Raw genomic sequence first — 25,079 nt, 5'->3', positions numbered from 1 at the left:
GCCCAGCCCTGTGCCTGACACATAGAGGCTTCCAGTGTCTCTCAAGCAAGCAAATTCTAGGCAGGTTCCTTCTTCCCACTGTATTCCCACACTCCTCAGGGTCCCACACCGCCTCTGGGTCCCACGGGGCAGGGGAGTGGGTGGTAACTAGACCCAAAGTCAGCAATGATGGCGACTGTTCAGAGAATGCGGTGGGCGGATCCAGGGGTTGCGGGGTGGACGTGGGAGTGGAGGCGTCCAGATCATCTCCCTGGAGCTCAGAGCAGCTTGGGGGGGTGCCCTCCCCAGTTCCCCAGTCCTACCTGGCTCCCGGAGGTGCCTATGGCTGGTTGGGGAGGCCCAGGCACTCTGACCATAATCCCAATGCCCAGTGCCACAGAGAGGCTGCTGGGCACGAGGTGACATCTCAGGGTCCTGCGGAGGAAGGCAGGCTCAGGTGGGGGTGGACCTAAGGCGCCGCCCCCCCCTTCCCTCGGCTCCATGCAGCCGCTGCCTGCCCCTCCGGCCTTGCCAGCTCTGGCGGGGAAGGAGTTAACCTCCAGGCTTCTCAGCGTGAATGTAGAGCTATTAATACCCACAGCCAAGCGGTCTGCTGGAGCTGCCGCTGGAGTCCGCTGGAGTCGGAGGGAGCAGGCAGCCGAGGGAGCAAGCTCTCCAGCCAGAGCCAGAGCCAGAGCCAGGACTCCGAGGGCCCGAACTTTCCTTGGGGGACAGCAGTGGGCACGGAGCCAGCTTCCCCTGCTCTCCTCCTGCCTTTGAGCCGGAGGTCCTGATCCTGTCTCCCGGAGGCCACCGGTGCCCGCCGCCCCAGGAGGGCAGAACAAACTTTCTTGGGGAAGCCACCCCTGCCGCCCGCGCCCTGCTGGCTGGACGGGGAGCAGCAAGACGTCTGGACAGACAGATGAACAGATGGACAGGGCACCTGAGAGCCTGCCTGCCCAGTCCTGACCCTGACAGGCAGCAGCCGAGTGGGCAGCAGAGGGGCCAAGGTCTCCGCGAGGGGCAGCAAGGGGCCCTGCTGGACCTCGGTCTACCAACCAGCGACCTCTGAGTGCAGGCGGCTCCCTGGAAGCCGCTTCCCAAGGCCCAGCCCTGTGGGCCAGGACAGGAGTCCCCATCCGAGCCACAGGCTCCTTCAGCCACCGGGGCGACGGGGAACCTAAGGGAAAAGGCACAGGTGGCAGGTGGGCAGGCGCGGGGCCCCGAGGCCAACCGGCTGCTGACCCTGGAGCGCTCTGGCTCGGTTGTCCCTGCCCAGGCTGGGGACGATGCCACCGAGGTCCCCACCAGCCACCCCTGCCCGGTCCTGGAGCTCCCTCCAGCCTGGCCCCTGGGCTGTGGAGCAGAAGATGGGCCCGCCTTCTGCTTCGTGTGCTTCCACAGGGAGGAGGAGGAGGAGCTGCTGGAAGAGGTCCCACTGCAGAGGTCAGTGCCCCGGGGCTTGGGCAGGGCGAGGGCACAGGGCTCAGACCCAGGGACCTTCTCTGTGGGTCATGGCTTCTCCCTCACTGCCGCCTCCCCGAGTCAGACGCTGAGACACCTGGTTGGCACCGTAGCTTTCTCTCTGGCTCTCCCATTCGTGCCTTTCCTGTCCTCTCCAGAGGTGCCCACCCTGCTCAGAGCCCTCCACGGCCCTCCACCAGGATAGAGTCAGCAGTCGGCTGGGCGTTCAAGGCCTGCGTGATTGGGCTGACCCCACCCACCTCACTGGGCTCTGCTCCCCTGTATTCACCCCCACTAAAACTGCCCAGACTTCCCCTTTCCCTGGTTCCCAACCATCCAGGCCCAGTGGCAATGTCTCCTCCTCCAGGAAGCCCTCCAGGAAGCCCCCGCCCCACCCCAAGCTGAGAGACACCTTTCCTCCCTGCACTGCACTGATAATGTTCAGTCTTTGTTGAGTTACTCGGTGGAAAATGTCTGCGTGTCTATAAGCTTGAACGTGTGTGTGTGTGTGTGTGTGTGTGTGTGTAAAAGGAAAAGAGCAGTGACAGGGTGGAAATGAATGTTTGTGTGGCTGCGTGAGCATTTGGGGGGGTGTCTGCGCATGTGCATACGTGTCCGTGGGAGTGGGTACAATAAGTTCTATGGACCTATGTACGTGAAGGTTTGGGGACTCCTCCCCATGTGAGGGTTCATGCCCCAAGGGCCATTGTCCCTTTTGCCAGTTCTCCCCCCCCCCACCTGCAGGGAAACCCAGGCTCCAGCCAAGTGCATTACCCAAGCTGTGACCACAGGCTCTGGGAATGGATAGAAAGTCTGCAGGGGACACAGGGGTCACCTCTGCTCCAGCCCAGCCCGCCCACGCCTCCATCACTGCCTGAGTCAGCACTGCGCTGGGTGGGGAGGAGGGTAGGCTGCGGGCTGACCCGGGGGGGCCCCTGCAAGCCCCTTTCAGGAGGGTGAGAGGTGGGGACTCCTGCGGCCTGGACAGTTGCCTCTCTCCCTGGATTTCTCTGTCGGACCCCCAGTCTGTTAGTTTCCCTCTGTAGGCCTTTGTCCCCTCATCTGATGAATGGGGAGATGGCCCCTGCCACGGTTGTCAGTTCATGACTCCGTAGGGGCTGAGACCCTGACCCCCACCCCAGAGCACCAGAGCCCTCACCGTCCCAGGGTCACGGCCTGCCAGGAGAGACAGACAAGCAAACAGATCAGTGTGGCAGGGGCGTGGGACCGAACAGGCATGGCTGCACTGTGCTCAGGGAGTCGGATGGGAAGACAGACCCCTTGTGCCTGCAGCGGCCCTCGGATACCCTAGATGTCTGTCTTACCGTCGGGGTCCTCCCCAGGTGGTGAGTGATGTTGAGGAAGGAGCATCACGGGGAAGCGGGGACAGCACGAGCAAAGGCCCGGGGGCATGAGAAAGAATTTGTAGGGGGTGGGAAGAGATGAGGGGGCGAGGTCCAGGGGGCCCAGGTCACAAGCGGCCTGGATTGCCGAGCCAAGGCCTTAATCCATCGGTGGTGAAGTGAGCACAACAGGAGACTCATTGTGACTATCCATGGTCCCAAAGCAATGGGCTCTGAGAGAAGGATTTTCTCATAGGAGGGGCTCAAAATGCTTGCTGCAGGAGTGAAGGTGGCACGGGGTCAGAGGGGACCAGAACCGTCTGAGGGGGTTGTCAAAAAGTACACACTTAGGGGGCACCTGGGTGGCTCTGTCAGCTAAGCATCTGCCTTCAACTTAGGGTCCTGGGATCGAGCCCCGAGCCCGGCTCCCTGCTCAGCGGGCAGCCTACTTCTCCCTCTCCTTGTCACCTCGCCCCACTCCGCGCCACCAGCCCCCTGCTACGGGGGACCTGCCCTCTGCCTCCTGCCCTGGGGAAACAGTGGCCTGAGAGTCTTCTTTCCAGCTGGTGGGTGCTGGACCTTTAAGTCCCAGAGAGGGGACACCAGGCTGGGCAGACAGTGACCACAGGTGCCGGAGCTAAAAATACTGATGATGTGGACGCTCGGGCTGCAGGCAGGAGCGGGTGGGAGGGAAGGCTCTGGAATCTTTCTTTCCTACTGTAGGAGCGGCAAGTGGGCAGCGAGTTTCGGTGGGGTCTCCCCTTAGGGGCTGAGAGAAGCTGCCCCCCGCCCATGCCCTTCTCAGCCCTTCGCCAGCCCCTGAAGGCTCCTGGATGCTCTCCCAGGAGCCACTGCCTTCCTCAGTCGCCCCGAGTCCTGCCGATTCTGTGGCCTCCTGCTTCTCTTGGGAGCCTCTGTAAAACGAAAGAGGTGACTTTTCTCAGGCACCTGGGCGCAGAGAGGACTCATTTGTAAATTCGACACGCTTTCCCTCTGCTGGGTGCCGAGGCCACGGGGATGGCCGTGACACAGGCACGCTGCCCCGGAAGAGCTCGCGAGGACAAGATGGGCACACGCTGGAAGGGTTGCGACATGTCCCAGGCGAGGTGCTGTAATAGGGGGGCGAGCCCCGAGAGTCTGGGGCTTCTGCTGAGGGGTGATGTCAGATACCAGCCCGCCGAGAACACATCTGCATTGGAGGAAGGCTGGTCACTCCCTGTGTGGCTTCCCAGCCACCTACCTCTGGCGCTTGGATGGATGAATTAAGGCGAGGCTAGCTGTCGAAACAAATAAGCCTGGAAATCATGGTTGGCTTGGCACAGTAGAGCCTATGTCCTACCCCTTCAGGGTTCCAGAGGGGCTGGGGTCCAGTGGAGACCGCTCCCCCTACTAGGTCTTTTGGGGACCCAGGCTCCTCCCACCTTGTGACGCGGTCATCACCCAGGGTTCCGAGATCTGTTGCTGGATTGTCTGCAACCGTGGGCAGACGAAGAAGAAAGAGCCCAGGAAGGACATGTGAGGTTTTAAGAGCCCAAGCCGGAAGTGGCAGGCTTGATCTCAGCCCACACTTACTGGGCAGATTTGAAAAAAAAAAAAAACCAACCAACCAACAAACAAACAAAAAATCACCCTGGGAAATGTAGTCCAGCTGTGACAACCTCCTAGGTCTAGAAAAATGAACTATTTGAAATATCTGGAAGCACCTGGCACGTGACGGGTGCCCAGCGTGTCCGTCCGTCCGTTCATTCATTCGTGCCACAAAGTTCGCTGGAGACTGCAAGGCGAAAATACCGTCTGTGTGGCGTGTGGCCAACACGGGAGCCAAAGAAAACAGAAGTAAACAAATCAATATGCTCGAAACCCACTGTTAAGGAAACAAGCAGAGGGATAGTGGGGAAGACACCCCCTTTGCAGAAGGTGAATGGGGGAGGCAGGGATCGTTCATCCGAGAGCTAAAGAAGAAGGAGCTGGGCAGAGTCGGGGTAGGAGCATCCCAGGCACGAAGAACAGATGTGCCAAGGCCCAGGGGCAGATGAGAGTTTGGCCAGCATGGTTCACACAGAGCACCCGGTGGGGAGAGCAGCAGGAGGTGAGAAGCAGGATGAATTACAGTGTGGACACGGGGTACCGGTGCGGAGGTCATGCTGAAGATGGGGGGGCCGTGGAGGTGGCCTGGACCCAGGTGGACCTTGGAGATGGGGAAGCAGATGTCTCCGAGGTAGAGTTAGGAGACAGAATTTGCTGATGGGCTAACGGAAGAAGGGAACGGAGGGTGAATCTGAGGTTTCCGGGTGGGAGAGATGCGTGGGTGTTGGGAAGGTGCGGCAAGAAAACCACGAATTCTGCCACGGGGTCTTCCAGTGCAGAAGCGCGTGAGCTGTCCAAGAAATGATGATGTCAAGCGAGGGCTTGATCCTGAAAGTCTGCGGCTCCGAAGGGGAGCCTCTTGGCTGGTGATAGACCGTCGGAGGCCTCAGCAGAAAGGTGGGCACTGGAAGCCGTGTGTGTGAGTGTGTGAGGTCCCAGCAGCCAAGAGAAGAGCGGCTCCAGGAGAAGTTGGAGCAGACAATCGGCCTCAAAGACGCCAATCAAGGGAAAAGAGAACGGATCTGGCGACACGGAGGTCAGGAGGGGACTTTGAGAAGAGACATTTCTGGAAGGGCTGGAGACAACAGCAGGTGTGAGCTGAGCCGGCCGATTAGGATGACGCAATGAACACACACATCGAACTTCTCTGAAACCCCATCAAAAGGAAGGAAGCAAGTGGATGCTTTAAGGTATGCATTTGGGTCCCGTGTTTGCTTCCGTGACAAATTACCGCAAACTTGCTTGCTTAAGACCAGACAAATGTATTATCTTACAGACCGTATGTCAGAAGTCCAACACAGGTCTCCCTGGGCTAACGTCAAGGTGTCGACAAGGCTGCCCGAGGAAGCTCTTTGTGGAAGAACTTTCTGGAAGTTCTGGGAGAGAATCCATTTCCTAGTCTTTTCCCAGGTGTCCTTTCCCAGAGGGGACCTACGTTCCTCCGCTTGTGGTTCCCTCCCTCTCCCGCACCAACAGGGAGCATGGTAGCTTCTCTCTGATCACGGCTGAGAAAGACAGGTTTTCTGCTTTTTCGGCCTTGTGTGCTTAGATTGGGCTCACCTAAATAATCCGGGATCCTCTCCCCACGTCAAGGTCCTTAACCTTAACCACACCAGCAATGTCCCTTTGTTCCAGGTAATGTAACATACCCACAGGTTCTGGGGATTAGGACACAGACACTGGGGGCTGGGGGGGGAGGCGGGGAGCAGGACGGATGAGTCAGCAAGAACTGATACATTGCCCAGGAGACCGCGGCAACAAAATTTTGAATCTGGAAGGCAGATGAGCCCTTGGTAAGCGATTTCCCGGCCCGATGACCTTGCGCCTGAAGCCAGCCTCCAGCTGGGAGTGAGAAAAGCAAGGAGCTCCAGCGTTGACCCCACAAAGCCCCCAAAGGCTCCAGTGGCGTTAGTGGGCTAAGTACTCCCTGGAAGCAGGAGGAAGAGCGGGACCCCCAAAACAGGAGGATCCGTGTAGGAAAGGCTGTCGTCCTCGGGTCTCCTTCTCCAGCTAGGCACAGCTGGGCGGCTGCCCCTCTCCTGCCCCGACAGAGGCTGAAGGTTTATGCTCCAGAGAGACTAAAACACAGGAGGGTCTCCACACTGCAGGATGAGGACGGCAGTTCTACACCCAACCAGAAGGATTAGTTCAAGTCCACATCCTGAATCCGGGAGGCTCTGTCCCTTTACTCACCATCACCTGAGATCTTCCTCCTCCTCTGGGCTCCCTGGAACAGTGAGGTCAGGACTCAGCTTTCTAGGCAGGACTCGCCGGAGTTCTCTCCCTTCAGCCTCCAGATATGAGTATGAATGAGTACTCATGAGTATTCGGTTAGGGTTGTCCGTCGGGTTTCCTGTTCCTTCTCTTTGTCCCCTCCCCACACATTTCTGTTTTCTCTAAATCGCCTTTTGCGCGTCTGTATTAGTGTTGCCCCTTATCTCAGAGTCTGATGGGTCAAGAGAAGAATAGGTTGGCATCAGGGGTTTCCCAGTGACACGGACTGGCCAGGATTCTCTAGATTGAACCCCGGAGCCCGCCAGCACCCCGGCCCAACACAGGGCTACTCATCAGCTTGCTTTTATAAGTTGTATTTTTATATTCTTTAACCAAGGCATGATTAGAGTGGAATGCAAAGGTCTTAAGGGGTTGGTTTAATGAGTTTTAACGCAAGTATGCACCTGTGTAAACCACACCTTGATCGAGATCTCGCACATTGCCATGTAAGGTAACACATTCTCAGGTCTCTTCACGCCCTGACGCCTAGCTGCCCCAGCACGCGCGCAGACACACACACACACACACACACACACACACACACACAGCCTCACTTCTATCCGCTCTGTAAATCTCTTAAGCGTGAACCAGGGACTGCCAACACTGGAGAAAAACCTGTGACAGAAGAAGCAGGACAAAAACAAACAGAAAAACAGAATTTGGAGGAAACAGAATACACAAAGGAAAGAAAACCTAAAAACACAACGATGATGACTGTATTCTGAAATGTAGGAAAATACCTACCAGCTATGAAACAAATGCTAGATGCTATTTTGGAAGATAAAAATACTCTGAAAATGAACAAAACAAAGAAAACGTCTTAGAAATTCAGAATATTGTCCAGAAATAAAAAGCATATTTAAAAGGGTAACAGGGGTCAGCAGACTATGGCTTACAGGCCTGTCATCTGTTTTTTTAATAAAGTTTTATTGGAACACAGCCACATACACACACCCCTTTTTTAAAAAATATGTCCTATGTACAATGGCTGCTTTCACATAAGCAGAGACCATATGGCCCATAAGCTTCAAATATTTCCCACTGGGCCCTGAATTTTAAAACATTGACCACTGGATGAGAAGATAAACACATTTTTCAAAAAGTAGAGCAAAAAGGTAAAGATACATGTGTAGGTTTGGACTCTCCAGTCAACAGATGCTACGATATGGAGCTAGAAATGCAAGAAGCCCTGGGGGGCTGATGCTCATGAAAATAAAGGAACAGGAAGCAGGACTGGACAGGGAGAATCTTCAGACCGTGACACAGGGCCGACACCTGCGGAGTGGCTGCTGGAAGGAAACAGATCTAAGCAAAACAAAGAGCACCTGACCTAGAGGCAGATCAAACCAAATCTTGGCCAAGCAGGAGCAGCTCCTAGAGGAAAGACTGTTCATCCAAGGAGCCCCTCACTGGGCAGAAATGACCAGGCCCTGGTGTCTCTGCTGAGCTCAGTTGCTGGCGGGGCTGCCCAGGAAGACCTTCGTCTTGGTGCAAAGGCCATGGCAGAGCTCAAAGTCCCTGTAGTTGGAGGCTGCCAGCGCTTGCACTCCTCACAGCTGAGTGACAAGTTTTTCAAGAAAGAAAAACTCAGAAGGGGCACCTCCAGGGCTGCTACTGTGTGGAAAGTAGGAAAGAAAGAGAAAGAAAATGAAAGGACCAGCGCAGGAAGCGCGCCCCTGAACAAAAGAGTTCCAGAAAGAGAAGAGAGGAAATAGTCAATGAATTATTTCAAATATTTCTCAGAATGGAAAGACCTGAGTTTCTAGATCAAAAGTGACCACTGAGTATCCAACCAAAGGATAAAAATAGACCCACACCAAGGCCACTTGCCAGTAAATTTTAGAATACAAGGATGAGAAGAATATTCTACAAGATTCTATGAAGGATCAAGAATTGAAATATCAGGCACCTGGGTGGCTCAGTGGGTTAAAGTCTTTACCTTCAGCTCAGGTCATGATCTTGGGGTCCTGGGATCAAGTCCCACATCAGGATCTCTGCTCAGCTGGGAACCGGCTTCCTCCTCTCTCTCTCTGCCTGCCTCTCTGCCTACTTGTGATCTCTGTCTGTCAAATAAATAAAATCTTAAAAAAAAAAAAAAGAATTGAAATATCATCAGACATCTCATCAGCAATCCTGAAAACCAGAAGACAATGAAGTAGTTTTCAAAAGTATGGAAGAAAATTATTGTCAGCCTAGAATTCTATACCTAGCCTAACCATTCATAAAATGAGAGGAGGAAAAAGATTGTTTCAGATTTATAAGTGCTCGAAGATTTTACCTCTCACACATCTTTTTTTTTTTAATTTTGTATTTAAATTCAGTTCATTAACATAAACCGTATTATTAGTTTCAGAGGAGAATTTAGTGATTCACCAGCTGTAGGAAACACCCAGTGCTCACTCCATCACGTGCCCTGCTTAATGCCCATCGTCCCGTTACCCGTCTCCCCACTCCTCCCCTCCAGCAACCCTCAGTTTGTTTCCTAGAGTTAAGAGTCTTATGATTTGTCTTGCTCTCTGTTTTCAACTTATTTTATTTTTCCTTCCCTTCCCCTATGTTCATCTCTTTTGTTTCTTAAATTCCACATATGAATGAAATCCTATGCTCTTTGTCCTTCTCTAACTGACTTATTTCGCTTAGCATAATACGCTCCAGTTCCATCCATATCATAGCATATGGCAAGATCCCATTCTTTTTGATGGCTGAGTAATAGTCCATTATATATACATTGGAATATATATATATATATATGGTATTGAATCTATATATAATAGAAAAGGGGGATGTAGACACACACACACACACACACACATACATCACATTTCCTTTACCCATTCATCCTTCAGTAGATGTCTGGACTCTTTCCATATTTTGGTTATTGTGGTCCCATGCATCTTTCTTAAGAAAGCTCCTGAAGGATGTATTTCACAAAACAAGGAAGTAAACCACCAAAGAGAAGGACCTGGGATCCAGGAAACAAGGGAACCAACACAAGACCAAGAGATGAAGGCGTCTCCCAGCTAATGGTGAAGGGAAATCCCTGCGGCAGCATCGCTGGGCAGCAGCCTGGTGGGCAGCCCTCTCACACTGAAATAAGTCAGGAGGGGAGTGCCTGCCTAACTCAGTTGGTAGAGCATGAGACTCTTGATCTTAGGGTTGTGAGTTCGAGCCCCACGTTGGGCGTGGAGCCTACTTTTAAAAAAAAAAAAAAGTGAAATAGGTCAGAAGGTTCTAGAAAAGATTTCTTTAAGGAGATGAAAGTGATAGAATACCTAAGTATTTTGACTTTTGAGAGATTTACACCAGTAGGAGAGAATGTGGATCACATTAGATATAAACACATAGAAAAATAAACTTTTGTGCAGAAAAGGGAAAGAAACTTAAAATCTTAAACTTCTGAGAGAAAACATATTTGCAAGACACAATTGGTCTGATAAAAAAAAAAAAAAAAGCTCTGTCCCTTGGATAACAAGGACTGTTATCCAAAGTATACAAGGAATTCTTAAAAAAAAAAAAAAAAGAAAGAAAGAAAGAAAAGAAAAAAGAAAGAAAGAAGAAAAGAAAATGAGCAGCTCAATTTTAAAATGGGCAAAAGATTTGAACAAATACCTCACCAAAGAGGATCTATAGATGGTAAATAAATATATGAGATGCTCAACATCATGTGTCATTAGGGAACAGCAAATGAAGACAACATGATTTACCAATACATGCTTAGTAGAATGGCTAAAATTCAAAACACTGACAACACCAAATGCTGGTGAGGATGCGGAGCAACGTTCACTGCCGATGGGAATGCAAAGTGGTACAGCCACTTTGGAAGACAGACTGACAGTTTCTTACAAAGCTAAACACAGTCTTACTGTAAGATCCAGCAATAGCCTTCCTTGGAGTTTATACAAATGAGTTGAAAACCTACGTCCACGCAAAAATTTGCACGTGGATAGCAGCTTTATTTATAATTGCCAAACTGGGAAGCAACCAAAATGTCCTTCAACAGGTGAACGGATAAACTGTGGTCTGTTCATACAATGGAATATCATTCAGCAATCAAAAGACATTAACCTTCAGGCCACAAAAAGAACCCTAAATGCATATTGCTAAGAAGCCATTCTGGAAAGGGTACACACTACAGGATTCCAACTATCTGATATTCCGGGGGGAAAAAAAATCTCTAGAAGCCGTAAAAAGACCAGCGGTGGCCCGGTGATTTGTGGGGAGGGTCAGAGCATGGGATTTTTTTAGGGCGATATTCTGTACGATAGTGCGAGGACATCATACGTTTGTCAGAACTGGTAGAATGACACAGAGCCAGCCCTCAGCCCCAACCGTGGACTTTAGTTAATAATAAAGTATCTATTATTTCATCCATTGTAACAAATGTACAGCCTTAATACAAGATTTTTTTTAAAGATTTTATTTATTTGACAGAGAGAGAGAGAGAGATCACAAGTAGGCAGAGACACAGACAGAGAGGAAGGAGGAAGCAGGCTCCTTGCTGAGCAGAGAGCTTGATTCCAGGACTCTGGGATCATGATCTGAGCCGAAGGCAGGGGCTTAGCCTACTGAGCCACCCAAGCGCCCCAATACAAGATGAATAACAAGGGAAATATTAACAAAAGGGAAATAATAACAAAATAAAAACAAGGGAAACTGGGGGCGTGGGAGAGGAAGGTCTATGTCCTCTCTGCACGATAGTTTAAGCCTGAGACTGCTCTACGGAATAAAATCTTGGGGGTGCCCGGCTGGCTCCGTCGGTAGAACACGCCACTCTTGATCTCGGAGTCATGAGTTTGAGCCCACGTTGGGAATAGAAAATACTTTTTTTTAAAAAAAAATATATTCTCAGAAAGGAAAGGGAGGGGGAGAATGTGTAGTCTTCCACATGAAGCTGTTCCTAACGTTTCCACAATCCGTAGGCACCAGCAATGTTCCGACGCGGCTGTATTAGGAGAGTGGGAATAGGAAGTGTGTGGGGGCGGATGTAAGGGAGTGTGAGGGAACTCGATCCTCATCTTCCAAAGTGGGGAGCTGACAGAGGAAACCTAAAACTGGAAAGAAGCGACGGGAAGGTGCTAGGTAGCAAAGCCAGACGTAAACATTCCTGCAGTTGAAATGACTGTCCCCAAGCGGTGGGAATGGGAGTGGAGGCTGCTCGGGTTTCTCGGTTCCAAGCCCTGAGCACGTTGCACGGGAATAAGAACGCAAGCCGTCTCTGCAAAAGGATCGTAGAAAAACAGGAAGAACCAAAGACAGGCAGGGAGATGGCAGGGCAGCCACCAGAAGCCGGCTGGGTCAGGAAGCTCGGCACCATCCTGGGACAAGAACCAGGTTGGTGGGAGAGGGAGGCAGGGGAGCCCTGAAGAAACAAGGCCCTAAGGGCGTCTTGGCCCCACAAGGAGGAGGGCGTCCCCCAACCCAGGCAGGTGGGAGGAAGCGAGAAGTGAGCAGCTGGGTGGGCTTGCGCTTCAGCCACGGGCGGCCCTGGGATCCAGCTGTTTTCTCGGTGAAGCGGGGGCCACGGTTGGAGGAGAAAGGAGACGGTGGGAAGGAGTCAGGCAGCACCTTGCTGCTCAGAGTAGGGTGGACCGACCAGAAGCTGGGGACAGCCAGAGATGGGGGCTGGGTAGACAGGCCAGATCCTTGGCTCCACCAAGAGCCCTAGGAGAATCACAGGCAAATGGAAGTTTCCCATCCCAGAGCGAGGGGGGAAAGCAGCTGGCGGGAATAACAGGGGTTGCGCAGCAGCAATGAGCACCCCTTCAAGATCACGAGCTAGGAGGGAAGCTGCGGGCCGCGTGCAGGAAGCTCCTGCAAAGCTGGCTTGCTCAGGGCAGGCAGAGAGAGGGTGATGCTTACCATCCTGCCAGCCAGGGACCCCGACAGGGGGAAATGGGAGATCTTGGCAGGGGGGCGGGGCGTGGGGTCATTATGAGATCTAGGGTGTAAGCTTGGAAGCAGACGAGCCTGGGGAACCCAGAGGCCTGCTGTCGGCTGCCTGAAAGTTTGACCTTCTTCCCACCTCCGGAAGTTTGCTCCCACAAACCTAAAGATGGCGAGAGGAAACGGATCGATTTGCTCTTGGGTGTGTGGTCTGCACATCATGCTTTTTTAAAGCTTCCCTGGAGATTATAACATGCCGTAGAGTTTGGGAGAAACCCGCAGGTGGAGACAAGGAGACCCAGACACGGAGAGAGAGAGAGGCACACGCAGGGGGACAGCCAACAGGTGTCCTGGGGTGGGCACAGCCTAGTGAAGTCTGACCAGGAGAAGGGGCCTCAGGTGAGTCAGGGCGGCGCCACGTGGCCTGCGCTGTAGGTGGCGTGGCCTTCCTCTGGAGGACCAGATCCTAAGCAGGGGCCTGTGTGCCCGTGTGTGAGGGACAGACAGGCCGAGACAGTCCCCCAGTTCGTCCTGCGCTGTGCGAGACCGGCCACTAGAGGGGGCGCTGCGCTCACACATCAGGGACGGGTCCCGCAGGTCGCGGCCGGAGGCTCTGGCCTCTTGATCGCGCAGCTCCTAGGTTCCTGCTACAGATCTGGTAGCCACACAGCCCTGGATTTAACGGCAGTTCCCACCACTTCCAAGGCCCCGAGACCTTGGCCAGGTGACTCAGGTGCTCTGTGACCCAGTTCCGTCCGCCGTAAAATGGGCGCAGCCACGGCTCCAACCTTCTGGGGCTGTTGGCAGCATGAACGAGGTCGTTCCCGGACGCCCAGGGCCACCCCGGGGGATGCTGACCTGACGTGATGCTGGAGGAGGTTTTGCTGTCGCCTCTGCCTCTCTCTCTGCTTCTCCGGCCGCCCCTTTACCCAGCCCAGATCCAGGAAAATGGATAGGGGTTTTATGACACTGGAGGAGAGCCGAGGCTGGGTGGGCTCGGGCAGGTGGTCGCAGGGGCAGGGACAGGAGAAGCCCAGGCACCTTCTCTGCCTGCTCAGTCGTGCTGGTTCTCTTGCCCTGGAGTGCTTCTCGTCTGATGGTTCATTCCTGGCCGTGGCCTCACCCTTCCGGCCACTGTACCTTCCTATCTCCTCGGGGGAGCCCCGGGAACCAGCAGCTGCCCTAGCCTGACAACCACATCATCCCTGGGGCAGTGCCATTGCCTGGTACCCAAGGGGCTCGGAGGGGCGCTCCTTCCCAGCCCCTCTCCAATCTGCCCCCCTCCCCGGCTCCTGCCCACAGCAGCCAACATCTGACCTGTCAGGCCGCACCCCAGGGGGACCCGCATTTCCAGGTCTGCAGACATCCCAGATGCAGAGGTTGCCGTGGGAAGAAGGCCCACAGAAGCAGCCCACATGGGGGCATAGCCCGCCCTGACATGAAACACTGATTTGCCAGTATTGTGAAAAGCAGGGCATTCCATCCTCAGATCTGGATTTCCAACTTCTCTCGAAACCTCGGAGGCTCTAAGAGCCTGAGCTTACACTCCCACATGGCCAGAGTGGGTCACAGGGGCGAAGAGGCCACCGTGCAGGTAGAGCCTGGACTCTCTGGTTCCCCACTGTCCCGGCTCAGGCCGTATCCCCCAGCCAGGGTCCCTCCCCGGCCGCTCCGAACGTCTCAGTCTGTGAGCCTGTGCTGGAGAGTTCAGGAGCCACCGCTGGCCAGGGGTAGGTTGCAGTGGAGAGCTGGAGGATGGAGTGCCCCCCGCCCCCTGCAGAATGACAGCGGATCCTCAAAGGCAAGGAACACTGGGGACCCAAGAGCTGCTCTCACCTGTTCGTGGAAATTGATGGTCCAGGTGCCCAGAGTAAACCCCACACCCCTCACCTCCATTGTCCAATCTGTCCACAGAACCCCACCCCGCGTCTCCCCACCTCTCCTCCTCCTGCCCCAGGTCGACCTGCTGTCTCCTCTCCCCCAGCGGGGTGCAGGAGCCTCCTCTTGTCTCCTCTTGCCCCCCCCCCCCCGCGCCCCCCGCCCCCCCCCCCCCCCCGGGGGGCCGGGGCCCCCCCCTGTCCCCCCTCCCCCCCCCCCCCCCAGAGGCCGTCTGCCCCACAACAGCTAGAGGGAGCCTGTGAGCCCTCCTTGGCTCAAAACCCTCCAAGGACTCCCACCGCGCTCAAGAATCAAAGCCAAAGACAAGGTGGCCCATTACCTCTCATCTCCGCCCCTGCCGTTCCAGCCTCTTCATGGTTCCTGACATCCCAAACACACTCGGACCCCAGGGCCTTTGCACTGGCCGGCCTACTGTACCCTGCCCACCCACCCCACCCCCACCGCCCCGTATCCGCAGGGCTCCCTCCCTTACCTTCAAGTTTCTGCCGGAGTGTCACCGTCTCTGTGAGGACTTCCCTGGTCTCCCTGCCCCCGACCGGGATTCTGTTCTGTTCCGTTCGTTGGATGGCAGAGGCGCGCAACAAATACTTGGTCATTGAATAAGGACACGAAGGAACAGGAGAAATGAGGGAGACAATGGTAGCGAGTGGGGGGGGGGCGGGGGTCGGGGGGGCGGGGCAGACTGCCAGATTGTGGGTCACGCAGGGCCCCAACCTTGGGGTTTCCTGCCCTGTCGTGAGCCTCTTGCAATCTTACGAGCTTCATCTTTGAATTTGTGAGTGAGGTCTGAAGGGACACCCCGCCCGCCCGCATCCCCCGCGTGGGTTCTCAGCGGCCCGCTCCTGGCCTCACGCAGTCACCACTGCTGTCCTTTGCAGAAGGTGGGGGGGGCGTGCCCAGGGTGCAGTCAGGGTCCATGCTGCGGAGGCAATGGAGGGGCCCCGGGCACCGATGAGGGGCTGCAGTGGCCAGCGCGGCCCCCCATGCCCAGGGGAGCGTGACACTGAACAGTAACTAGAAACCCACCAGGACGGGCTGCGAGAGGGAGCTGGCGGAGCTTAGCTCTGCTCTCTGAGCAAGGGCCCACATTCTGCAGCTCCCCTGGTATCACGCGCTCACCTCTCCCCAGTACTAAGTGCTCTACCCGCCAGAGCTGGGGAGGCGGTGGTGGTGACTGTTATTCAGGACCCCCCAATTAGAGAGAAATGGGGCTCCAGCAAGAGAAGGCGCCCGGGGCTCCTAGAAGAGCTGGTCCCTGGCCTGGAAGACAATATTCCTTGGGCCCTACACAGCGAGCAGGAGGCTGAGGACGAGCCAGAGCCAGCTCCTTCCTCCCTGGCCTCAGTTGCCACATCTGCGAGCTGGGACGAGAGCCCCCGCACATCTTTACAGCAGGGACGGGGGCACACATTGCAGACTTAAACTGCAGGGGCGACGTGTGCGTGGCTGTCACGGTGCCCGACCTGCCGTGGGGCTTGTCATCGTGGTTCTGAAGGGTTCCTGGGTCAGGGCTCAATTTTTGTCCCCATTCTCCAAAATGTTCCAAGGGAACCTGGCTTTAGCCCCCAAAGGATGGGTACCAGGGGACCGGCCCTCAGTAATGACGTCAGGCCCAGATGTCAATAGTTTATAGGACCTTGGTGAGGGCATCCGACCTTGAGGGTAAGTTCAGACCAGCCCCTGGGGTTGGATGCACAACCTGATGGTCACTGCAGGCCTTGGTCGTGGCCTCAGACCCCCGTGGTGGCTGTAGACAGACCGAGGGACACCTGAGAGGCACCAGGCGTATCATCCCCCCCCATCCTGCCTGAGCCCCCATCCCTCCCTAGCCATTAGAATTTGAGCCATTCTCCAGGATCCACTTAATTAGCCAAGCTCATTAACTCCCACAGGCTTTTCCTCCCCACCTAATTAACTGACTTAATTAGGGCTTACAGACCTGCTCCCACCCTGCCCACCTCCGCCAGGCCCTGACTCGGCCGAGCCTCCACGAGGCAGGGCGTGGAGCGGATGTGGCCAGGGACCTTCTAGCACTGGCCCCTCTGCCCTGTGTCTCTGCGAACTCCCCCGACCCCAATCCCACCATCACCCGCAGGATGCCAAGACCGGGCGCCACCCGGGGAGGGCGGCAGGTCATAGGCAGAAATTGACAGAAATTGGGGAGTTGTGATGGGGAGGGCAAAGGGGAGAGAGTTGGGAAGAGCTGGAGTGGAGTAGGACTGGAGGAGGAGGTGGGGAGGGCATGATGGAGATGGGTGGGCTCGGCAGCCTGGGGCTGGGGGCCTGCACTCTGGAGCCTGCCTGGGTTTGAGCCCCACCTAGGGTGTGAACTTCAGCAAATGCCTCCCCATTCTGTGTCTTGGAGACAAGGTGGCTGCACGCTTGTCATGAGGTTCGAATGAGTTGATATGTGCACAACGCTTAGGACTCGGCCTGGCACAAATCTGTGTTTGTGAAATAAGCAGGTAGGGTTGGACAGAGGTCCCCTGAGGGCTGGGGGCTGAAGGAAGGGAGGGGCGACCAGAGCACCCTATCCCCAGGAATCAAGGCGAGGCTCTGAGAGTGCCAGTAATGGATGGAGGCTGCCTACAGAGCAGAGCCCTTGGCCTGGGAGAGGTTAAAGGGATAAGGACACAGCGTCCATTCCTACGCCAGGGCTGGAAGAGGTTGGCCTTGCTAGTTCAGGACCTCTAGTGCCGTGCCTCAGTTTCCCCATCTGGGGGAAGGCCTAGCCTCGTGGAAGTACCCGGCACACCCTTGATGCCTAATACATCAGTCCCGAGAAGAGAGGTGAGGCGAAAAGTACTTGGGGGAAGGTGCTCAGCTGCTCTTCACCTCCCCTGGGCCCAAAGCAAAGACAGTGGGCGGTGCTCGCAGCAGGCAGGCCGCAGGCCAGACAGAAAGCAGAGCTTCCCGGAGTTGAGGGGTAGGAGTTCTGCAAGGTGGGGGGAAGGAGGTGTGCCCAGGTTGCTGAGCGGGCTCTAGGGGAGAGACGGGGGGTGATACCCAACAGTGAACAGGAAGCGGGAGAAGGGGTCTGAGCACCTAGACAGCCTTTCCCTACGTAGCCGCCGCGCCCCGCTTGCCATCCAGCGCAGCCGTCACCTCCTCCAGAAAGTCCTGACCTCTGTCTCTCCTTTGTAGTCGGATCTTGGTCAGAATTGGACCCTTTATTGGGGCGATTAGAACAGTGTCTCCCCCACTGGGCTAGAGGCTCCTGAAAGCAAGGATTGTCTGTGGAGCTCACCTGTTTATCCTCGTGACCCCTTCCGGTAGGTGCCCGTTATCAAGTGTGAATGAATGAATGAATGCCTTGGCCTAGAACCCAGAGGTTCCTGAAAGAGAAAAAGACCCCACGTGGCAGCCCAGGAACCCACCCACAACATGCTCAGCTCTGAACCCACCCAGCTCCTCCAGTGACCCCAAGAACAGGAGCAGGAGGTGGACTCTCAGAATCCGAAACCTCTGCTCCTGGGCAGGTTGAACTCCCTCTGAGAATTCCCTTTCACAACCTGGGATGCTGAGGAAATAGTATGGGAACAGATGGCAGAATCATTCACTTACCCCTGTATTTTTTAACACTTCAGAAACCCACATTTATACGTAGTATAAAGAACTTAGGGTTGTAAGTGGCAGAGACCCATGTCCAGCTGACAAGCACAAAAGGAACTTTAAGGGGATTACATACTCCAAAAGTCCAGAGCCTTCAGGTATGGCTGGATCCAGGGGCTCAAATGATAGTATGAGGATTTTGACTCATCATCTCTTGCCTCTGCTGTTTTGGCTTCAACCTCTGAGAGGTTCTCCCTGGTAACACTAACTCTAGACTTATATCTCTCTCTTTTGGTTCAGTGGGAAGAGAGTTCTATCCTATTGCCCTGGCTTGGGGTACAGACCCATCTCAGAAATAATCAGCGTGACCAGGGGGCTGGTAGACATTGATTGGTGCACGCTGGGTCACAAACCCACTCCTAGGGCCCAACAGATGAGCCCCTCCTGCTGCTGAGAACCCCCTAACGTATAGGAATACGGGTCCCCAAGGGAAAATTGGGGTAATGTTGCTAAAAGATGCGGGAGAGAGTTGATGCTGGATAAGAGAGTTAGACTCTCTACTTGGACTGTATGACCATTAAGCCGACACCAGGGCCCGTCAGTAAGTGCTCATCTTGGTGGCAGGCATGGTCAGTCTCAACCGTGTCTTCCTGCCCCCCCCACTACTGCTTGCCAGCCTCCTCATCAGTGCTCCTCACCCCTGTTATCTGATCCCGCTGCTCTGCTCACATCCACAGCCCTGCCCGTCCCCGCCGCAGCTCCCCTGGATCCTGACAACATCCAGGAGCTGAACATGGTCCTGGACGCATGGTCTGAACATCTTAGGTGCACATTCTACTCTGTCTCTGAGCGCTCCCCAGTGGGACTTCCTGTTGCCCACCTGGGTAACCCTCGGGCATCGCCTTCCTGGCTCGCTTCTCCGCTCCCCCCCCACTGAGATTATCTACCAAATAAACTACTTCCTTTCCAATCACTGTCTCAGGGTCTGTTTCCGGGAAACCCAAACTAAGACATCATGAAATCCAGACCCCTGGGGACCGTGTACTGAACAGCACTTGCTTCCTTCCAAATGCCTAGATTCCTGGGGATAGCTTTGGTGATTAATTGCTGAGGAAGGAGTTAGGACTGAACCAACTCTGGGTAGCTTTGCTGTGTCTGCTCTGAGGATTCCAGAGGCGGCTTCTTGTTCCCCTGCCATAAGCTTGGGGGTGGGGAGGACCTATCAGATCCTCACTCCACTTCCCAGACAGAGAAGTAGCCCCAGCCAGCCCGGAAAGAAAGCAGCAGGTCTGAGTGCAGGGAGTCAGGGAGCCCAACTACAGCCCAGTCCTGTGTTTGTCAGAGAATATGAGGGGAGGTCATTCTAGCTAATTCCTGGATCTGGCTTTAGAAAACACAGAATCGCATTCTGCAAAATCTATTTTTTTTTTTAAGATTTTATTAATTAGTTGAGAGAGAGGGTGATCTAGAGAGAGAGAACATGAGCAGGGGACAGCAACGGAGGCAGAGGGAGAAGCAGGCTCCCTGCTAAACAGGGAACCCAAGGCGGGGCTCAATCCCAGGATCCTGAGATCATGACCTGAGATGAAGGCAGAGGCTTAACTGACTGAGCCACCCAGGCGCCCCTCTTTTCTTAATCCCCACCACCACCAGATCCCATTTAAAAAGACTTCCACTGGAAAGCCTGGGTCCTGAAATCTCAGGGTCCTGAGATCGAGTCCCACATTGGGCTCTCTGCTCAGCGGGGAGTCTGCTTCTCAAACAAATAATCTCTCAACTAGATAAATCTTAAAAAAATAATAAAATAAATAATTTCGAAAAAAATAAGTAAATAAAAAGACTTCCACTGAGTAATTTTAAACTATTTTGAAAATCGTAAGAGAAAAATACAGAGATGTAGAAACCTGTGCGTATCCACAGCTAGAACCAACGGTAATATTTTGTTATATTTGTGTCAGATATATATTTTTAAAGATTATTTATTTATTTATTTATTTATTTATTTGACAGAGATCACAAGTAGGCAGAGAGGCAGGCAGAGAGAGAGGAGGAAGCAGGCTCCCTGCTTGGGCAGAGAGCCCGATGCGGGGCTCCATCCCAGGACCCTGAGATCATGACCCAACCGGAAGGCAGAGGCTTTAACACACTGAGCCCCTGTGTCAGATATTTTTTAAAAAGATTTATTTACTCATTTGAGAGAGAGAGAGAGAGAGCACACAAACACACACACACACACACACACACACACACACTCTAGCAGTAGTCGGGGGGAGGGTCAGAGGGAGAGAATCTTCAAGCAGACTCTCCACTGAGCACAGAGCCCAAAGCCCGCCTCAGTCCTGGGATCCATAGGATCATGACCTGAGGAGTAACCAAGAGTCAGATGCCCAGTCCACTGAGCCACCCAGGTGCTCCCCAACTCTGTGCCCACTGTTTTTAATGAACGAAAGGAAGGAAGGAAGGAAGGAAGAAGAAAACATGACACAGAAAAATGAGTTCCCATTATCTACCCCGACCCCAGGCCCATTTCCTAGATTCCATCTCCAGGAGCAACCACTCTGACCATTTTAGAGCTATCCTCATATCCGTTGGCAAGCTTTCAGCTACGAGGAGAATTGCCTTCAAAGCTGCTCCAAGTACAACTCAGCAGCTCGGCAATGTCATAAAGGAGCAAGGTTCTTTCCTCTCTGCACTGCCATTATACTGTACTTCCATCATCAGTGGCATCCTGCTGGCTACGGTCACAGACTTTGTATTTCGACACGGGAGGTGGAGAGCTCATCAGGACTCTTGCCGGAACACTGTGTTTCTCACTTCAGAATATATTCTCCGAAAAGGTAATGAGGGATTTAAAGATCGTTCACCTCCAGCTGCTGTCCATCCCGGGCTCCCCTCCTGTCTTCCTTCGGATCCATCTTGGGTTCTGGTGGAACTGTTGGTTTTTCGTTATTGGCAATAGCTTGACTTGTGTCTCCCAGGGGCGCTGGAGGCTCTTGTTCCTGGCTGTGAAGGGCTTCCGTAACCTTTGCTCAAAATGTCACCGTGGTCTTCAGCTTCCTAAACCTGATCTGCTCTCTGAACCACTTAGTCGCCGGTGCCAGCAGGATCTCTGGCCGTATGGATAAGCGGGTCACCAGGGGCAGTGCCCTGGGCATGATGGCGGCCATGAGGGCAGAGGGCGCTTCCTATACTATCGTAAGGTGGACCAGCAAGCCAGGAATGCCTTCTCTTTGTCATGACAGGGGAACATGAACAATAAGGAGCATCACAGAACATATACCACACTGGGAAAATCCCCAAATGCCATCATTTTTCCCCAGCGTGGGGACTTCCAAAATGGCGACACGTCAGTTTCAGTCCAGCTAGTAGTTACCCAAACTCATCTGGTTTGAAACGAGATGTCTATATCCTAGAGGACAGGGGCTCTGTTTTCATTCCTTCCCCAGTCCCCAGCAGTAGCGGAAACTTTGCCACATCGGTGAACACATCAGTGATGTAGCCAAAGGGAAGTCCTGGGATGGATTTCTGGCCCCTCAAGCCTCCCTGAGCAGGGAGTGGCAAACTGCCTGCCTGGGGGCATGAGGACACACCCCCCATCCCCAGGCAGAGGAAACCTAAATGGACACCCTTTTTCTGACGTTTCTTCTGTGCTGTTATGGAAATCCTAGCCAAGTTTGATCTTGGGTTCTACTGCCCAGATCACACCCATGAAGATGCTCTCTGAAGGGTGGCATTGCTGTGGATACAAAACTGCGAGCTGGCAGGAGCGGCTTATCCCCAGGTGTCAAGGAAAAGGGAAAGCAGCATAACAAATAGTTGTTTTAGTTCCTCCCTTCAAATATGTGATGGGTTCATTCCTCCAAGAAGAGGACCAAGGATGGGGTGAGATATTGCAAGCGGATATCTTACCGGGGAAAATGCTTGGGCAGGGAAACCAGACGGGAGCCAGAGGAGGCTGGGGGGTGAACCATCAGGTTAGAGAGATCCAGTGCTTGGAAGAGGAATCGAAGGAATCGAAGGAAGGAAGGGGTGATAAGAATGCTAAGAAAGTTTTGATGACGCCAGTGGGAAGTCCTTGATCCCCAGACGCCCAGGAGGGAAGCTCTGTGTCTCTAGGGAACTGGACTCCTTCTTGTCTTCAAGGCACTGAGTCATGGTCTGGGATCAGCTAGAAGAAAACAAAACTCTTGGTCACCATCACCAGTGGATCCCTCCTGTGGATCACGGGGTTCCACATGTATTTCTCCCTGCTCCCACTTTGTAAAAGCATTCCCGCCTTCTTCTAGTAACTGAGCAGGGTACTTCTCTCGTAACTTCTAGAAACAGATTAGGGTCAGGGAAGGGAAGTGACTCCTCTTCTTGCCTGCTGGTTCCAAGCACACGGAACCCAAAGTGACCTGGCCACAGCCGCAGCTTAAACTTTAAGGGGACCCTAGATGTGTCCCCTGAGAAGAGTGTGCCCCCTTTGAGGACCGGGACTTCTCACCCTGCAGAGCTTGGAGTGGTAGTGGGGGGCGGGGAAGGAGGGGGGCGCTGAAGGGGGGAGATTTGAATACCCACAGTGCATTTTGGCAAACATTATCTAATTGCATTGTGGGAAATCAAATCCCCAGGCCAGGAATCAGGAAAGGTTTAAGCAGCAGGTGGACTTGATAACCTCGGATCACCATGGCTGGGAGCATTTCCAGGCCAGATTCTGCTCCTGTCCCTCTCTTGGTCTCAGTTTTCTCATCTGTAACAAGAGGAAAACGCCCTCTAAATTCTAATGTTCCGGGACTCGTGTACTAGACACAGGAAGACATTTCCTTCCTTCTTTCTCCCTCTCTAGCCTCCTGCTTCTGTCTGCCTCATAACTTAGACCCCTCCATTAGTCTGTTTGGGGCAATAAGGCCTTACTGGGAGAGGTGTAGAACAAAGGGTGAAATTGGAAACTCTGGACCATGGGCAGGGCACGGAGTGGGGAGAGAGGAAAGGCAGACAAAGAAAAGAAACCTGGGGAGGGTGCGGATAATTTGAGTGGAGAACAAAGAAGAGGAGAAAAACATTCTGTGCAAAGAAAACCGAGGGTAGAAGGCATGAAAATCTGAGAAAGCACATATTCCAGGAACACTGGCTAAGGCCAAGGCTTAATGGAGCAGAGGGGACCTCATTAGGGAAGTGTAGAGGCCCCCAAGGCTCCGGGGTCTGAACACCAGGATAGGGAAGTTAGATTTCTTGCCCTGGAAGTAACAGGACATCCTTGGCCATATTATGGAGAGAAGCAACCCAACCCACATAGTGCTTTACAGAGCTGATGGTCCTCCAGTACTTGGATTCTAGAACAAAAGCATCGAGACAGAAGCAGGAAGGAGAAAAGCAGGGAACTTAGGCAATACTCTCAGAAGCAGAATTTGCAAAATGATGGCCCATGGTCTAGATTTGGCCCCGAAACACATTTCATTTGGCCCATTCACTATTTCCAAACGTGGGGATTGGGTTTTGAATACCAGAACATCGGAAGACGTTATGTCCGAATATGGATTTCCTGCTTCTCTTGGAAGGTCATCTGTCCCTACAGGCTCACGACGCTCCAGTTTGCCACATCTCACCACTTCCTATCACCGGATACCTGACCCCAGCCTCTAATTTATGCGATCGTAGATCTTCGAGCCTGTCATCCCTTGTTCTAAAGATCTAGACACAGGGTGGTTGTGAAGAGTATGCTGGGTGGAGAAAACAGCCTGAACAAAGGAAGAAACAGGGAAGGTGCAGGATGTGTGGGGCTTTTGCACTAATGTGTGTCTGGGGCCGCGTGGACGAGTCTGAGAAGGCAGGGAACTGGGGCCTGGGAGCAGGAGCGATCCCTGTCTCAGCGCCACCCTCGTCCTTCTGGGCTCCAAACACCAGCATCAGACAAGGCTGCTTCCTCACACCCCGGCAGTGCCTCTGCACGCCGCTCCCTCCGTTTGGAATCCCCTGACCTCTCTTCTCTCCGGTCAGCACTGGGCCCCTCGGCTGCCTCCCAGATGGGTCGCTGACTGTTCACCCAGGGGGTCCCAAACACGACCTGGACTGGATAGAGCCCCCGAGGCCCCAGTTCACGACCTCTTCCCGGAGTAGACTGGTAGTTTTCCGAAGTCTTGCTCGAAAGAGGACGGATGGATGGATGGGTGGGTGGGCGGACAGACAGGACACACTGACGAATGAATGAGCGCACACCCGCGATTGCAGAGCTAGGCTGTCCCCCCCGCCCCAAACGGAGCCATGCTCCGCCCCACAAGAACAGACTGGGACAGTCTGGGGCAGTCTGGTCCCGCAGGGGCCGGGAAGCTGGAGCAGGTGACCCTCTCAGACTCCCCCGAGTCCTCTCTAACCTCGTTCTCGCCCCCCGTGGGCTCTGACCTAGAAAAGACGGGGGAGTGGGGGGGAGATGGAGAGGGAACCCACGGGCGCTAGGACCCTGCGCGGCCGGAAGGCGGGGTGGGGCGCCGCGCGCTGCTCCTCCGGCGCGGGGAGAATCTGCGCCCCGCGGCGCGCGGCGGGAGGGCGCGGCGGGAGGGCGAGCGCGCGCCGAGGTGAGTGCGCGTGCGCGAGAGCGCGCGCCAAGCGGGGCGGACAAAGGGGCGGGCGGCGGCGCGCGAGCCGGAGGGCGGAGCCGCGGGCCAGGCGGGCAGGTGCGCGCGGGCCAGAGGGCGGAGCCGCGATGCAGCGATGGAGCGCTGCCCCGGCGGGCGCCGGGGCCGGGGCCCGAGCACCGGGCGGATCGCAGGCGGGAGCCGCAGCCAGAGCCCGGACCAGGCCGGGGTCCGGGACCGCAGGGCCGGGCTGCTCGTAGCGGTGGCAGCGGAGCCCCCCAGCGGCTGAGGGGCTACCTCCCAGTTCCTGCCGGTGGCCCGGACTCGGCAAGCCCCCGCAGCCGGGGAGCGCGGGGATCCCCCCCACCGCCTCCAGGACCCAGAGACCCCCAAGAAAGCGGGAGACCCCTCCAGATCCAGCAGAAAGCGACTCCCCAGCTGGGGAAAGCGGAGACTTCCTCGGTATTCAGAAGAGAGTGACCTCCCTACGGTACGGCTAAGACTCCCCCTCTTCGATCTGGCCCCCCCAAGACCTAGAATGCAG

General features: G+C 54.6%; 1 protein-coding gene across 1 annotated transcript in view; it reads left to right on the top strand.

The window, feature by feature from the left end:
* Positions 1–1,145: 1,145 nt before the first annotated feature.
* Positions 1,146–25,079, top strand: part of SBK1 (SH3 domain binding kinase 1) — a 45,211-nt gene continuing 21,277 nt past the window's right edge. The window contains exon 1 of the mRNA XM_059415062.1: positions 1,146–1,425. The gene's annotated coding sequence lies outside the window, so the exon portion shown is untranslated. The remainder of the gene's footprint in view (positions 1,426–25,079) is intronic.

This window comes from Mustela nigripes, chromosome 11 (assembly GCF_022355385.1).
Source record: "Mustela nigripes isolate SB6536 chromosome 11, MUSNIG.SB6536, whole genome shotgun sequence".
NCBI lineage: Eukaryota > Metazoa > Chordata > Mammalia > Carnivora > Mustelidae > Mustela > Mustela nigripes.
The sequence above is the reverse complement of the archived record's forward strand: the minus strand, read 5'-3'. Positions and strand labels throughout refer to the sequence as shown.